The 2,196-nt window shown below is 40.5% G+C and overlaps 1 long non-coding RNA gene across 2 annotated transcripts in view; it reads right to left on the bottom strand.

Moving 5' to 3' along the window:
- Positions 1-231: 231 nt before the first annotated feature.
- LOC116086497 overlaps positions 232-2,196 on the bottom strand; it is a 27,142-nt gene continuing 25,177 nt past the window's right edge. For both annotated transcript variants that reach the window (XR_004116956.1, XR_004116957.1), the window contains 2 exons: positions 663-792; positions 232-398 (listed from right to left, as the gene is read on the bottom strand). This is a non-coding gene — a long non-coding RNA (uncharacterized LOC116086497). The remainder of the gene's footprint in view (positions 399-662; positions 793-2,196) is intronic.

The raw sequence follows: 2,196 nt of genomic DNA, 5'->3' as shown, positions 1-2,196 counted from the left end.
GACAGCAGACCAGTTTGATTTACCTTTGCTTCCTCATGGCGTAGTATTTAGGATTACCCTTTTTCCTTGACTATGTCTACTAATCGAGTCCCTTATATGCAAAAAAGTATATAAATAAATGGGGCTGGAGAGATGGCTCAGTGATTAAATGTTCTTAGTGCTTTACGAACCCCATTTATTTACTGGTTTTGTTTGTTGTTTTTTGTTTTTTTGGATTGGTTTTTTTTTTTTTTTGTGGGGGTGGTGAATATGGAGTCAAGGAAAAAGGATGAAAACAGAAACACAGAGCAGGGAGAACTGTCACAGTCTGGGAAGAGTTTTCATCTTGCAGTCAAGGCCCGTGGAACCTAGCTGACCCTAGAGAGCGTGTCGCAGATGGCCAACTGCCGTCATGGAACCTGAGGAGAAATAAATATATTTTATATGCCACTTCTAAATCTAAGTTCTTGAGACAAGAGACCGACCCCTAAATAAAGTTTATTCATCCATGATAGCTATCAGCCAGAAAGAAAGGGGACAATTATGTTCATGGGACAAGCATCCTCTGTCTCCAGCCTCTAGACTGGATTTCAGATGGAGAAAATACCTTCCCTGCCGCCCTCATCTAAAATCCAGGCTCCGTTATTATGACAATCTGAGGAAAGAAGACACAGTTTACTTACATTGCAAGGATATTGGCTTCAGACACTCCCGGCGAAGTCACTTCTGCTGAGCACAGCTTTGGTTCCACAGTGTAGACCACGAGGAGAAAGAAAGCTCTGGATTAGAGTTTACAAGCAGAGGTGGCGCCACCTAGAGGATTGATACAGAATTTCAGATAGAGAATACATAATAACGTCTTGTTTCTTAACTTAATTTCTTTTGTCTTGTAGTTTGGTCCTAACTCAGTATCTTTCCTTACATCTTTGGATACTCTTGTGGATACATCTGGGACATCTCAGGAATTTTCTTTTACCACCACTGAGATTTTGGAGATGTTTGTTGATACAACAAAAGTGAAACTTTTCTAAGGTTTTAACTTGCCAATCAAATTTCGGTTAAGTCTCATGCTTCCTTCAGATCCATTGCATCATGAGTGTTACAGCATCCTAGCCTATGATGTAAACAAGCAAAAGTGTCCACTAGGAAGCGGTATAACGTTTAGGAAGGAGAACCACAAAGGGTGAAGTTACTACTGAGGAAGGATAGAATGTACACGCCTACACACACACACACATACACATATACATATATGTACACACTCAAGTACACAGAGGCATGCACGCACACGAATCACCAAAGAGGGTCTAAAGCTAATTGTTTTCTAAGTTTTAACTTGGCATTCTTTTTCTCTGTTTATAAAATTGCAATCAACAGTGGAGATATAAAACCCTAAAGGAAGCGCCCCGGCTTCAGAGAAGTCATTGTAACTGCATCTCCGTTCATTGACCTGCAAAGTTGGGGGATGAGGAAGGTGTTTGTGAGTGGCTATGTTATCTTAGCTGCATTTTGCTTTATTTGTGAATTCATTACAATTAAGTGTTTTGTTTTGTATTTTGTTTTTCAAGATAAGGTTTCTTTGTGTAACAGCCTCAGCTGTCCACTCTGTAGACCAGGCTAGCCTTGAACTCACAGAGATTGGCCTTCCTCTGCTTCCTGGAATGCTGGGATTAAAGGCATGGGTCACCACAGTCTGGCACAATAAAGTAATTTTAAAACAGTTTTTACACATAATTTGAATTGGCACAGTTCTTTGCAGACAGACCAAATACACACCTTTCTGCCCCTCCCCGCTTTCCTGCTTTGACAGTATGGTGTGTGGGGAGGATGAATTTGATTTATGAGTCTTTGGGACAGTGTAAAGTTGTAGGGAGCTAATATCTTACGAAGTTCAGCACAATTAAGACAAAACAGTCACCATATTCTTCAATTGTACGCATTTTACTAATTTCCTACAAGTGCCCTGCTTAGCACCTTCTAATGTCCTTTAATCCTTTCCCTGGGACAGGTTTGCACCCTTGGAATTGTGAGATCAGTTATCTCCCTCCAAAATCTTCTAAGGTTCTCTCTCTGTAATTTTGGGATTTATCATAGGAACATTTTCTGGGTCCTTATCTTTTTTGACCCACAGAGAAAAGCAAAGCCTTTTAAGAGTTGACAAAGAGTTGAAGCACTGTGGCATTTTAGTAAGGCTCTACGAAGGCGCAAAACTCCACA

The sequence above is a fragment of the Mastomys coucha genome, unplaced genomic scaffold (assembly GCF_008632895.1).
Source record: "Mastomys coucha isolate ucsf_1 unplaced genomic scaffold, UCSF_Mcou_1 pScaffold12, whole genome shotgun sequence".
In the NCBI taxonomy this organism is placed as follows: Eukaryota; Metazoa; Chordata; class Mammalia; order Rodentia; family Muridae; genus Mastomys; species Mastomys coucha.
Note: the sequence above shows the minus strand (reverse complement) of the source record. Positions and strands in the feature narration are given on the sequence as shown.